We start from the raw sequence: 1,013 nt of genomic DNA on the forward strand, positions 1-1,013 counted from the left end.
AACTTGAGAGAATACTTCTAGCACTCAAAATCGGTTATGCCCTCTCTAGTAACACTAGGTCACGATTTTGCTAGCCATAGGGTTCCTTTTATAGTGTTGTCACAATTAGGGTTTACACATGAATGCCCTTAATTGTCATGACTCTTGATTTCTCATGACCCATGGGTTTGTAACTCCCATAGACTATCCATGGAGCTCCATATGGTTATAACCAAACCCATAAACCATGGATCATTAATCCACCATAAAAGAATTGATGATTGTCATAATCAACCCTATATATTTAATTAGTCTCACTTTGATCACTAGATTAATACTAGATTAATACTTGATCAATACTAATTAAATAATACTATTATTAATATATTAGAACTTATAATATATTAATAATCATAAGTGCCTTATTCTCTCATCTAGTCTATCCAAGTATTGCAATGCCATGCAACCCAAATGGACCATGCCGGGTCGGGTCAAGTACATACCAAATAAAGTTATGGACTTAGACACTATATCCAACAGTCTCCCACTTGGATAAGTCTAATAACTATATTTGCAAATATGACTTCAAAATCCGACTAGCAATCGTAGCTCTTTCAAAGTCTCTCGGAACTGAGATGATGATGATACGCCATTTAAGATAAGTGATCATATAATCCTCTGTTCTCATGATATCAGCTGGACAAACACATGGAACATGGTCTTACTTATTGTCCAGCATTTGTTTCTCGATCTCTGATTTGTTTCGACATAGAACTAAATTGAACACATCAATTAGGTTCTGACCGGGCCCGGTACATAGGTCAAAACCAAATCATCGAGGGGCCCAGATATCGCTTCTATTTCTAGAAGGAACAGATAAACTTCGATTGATATGCTTGTACTAACTACTTGTTGAATTATTCACAAAGGCACGTTTTATAACATCGAGTTACCAATGCGTTTTCGTACAATCAATGAATAACCAACTCATAGTCAACAACTCATATCTCTAGGTTTGAAGATTTATATGATAT

Source organism: Lactuca virosa, chromosome 2 (genome assembly GCF_052849685.1).
Source record: "Lactuca virosa cultivar CGN04683 chromosome 2, Lactuca_virosa_CGN04683_v6, whole genome shotgun sequence".
In the NCBI taxonomy this organism is placed as follows: Eukaryota; Viridiplantae; Streptophyta; class Magnoliopsida; order Asterales; family Asteraceae; genus Lactuca; species Lactuca virosa.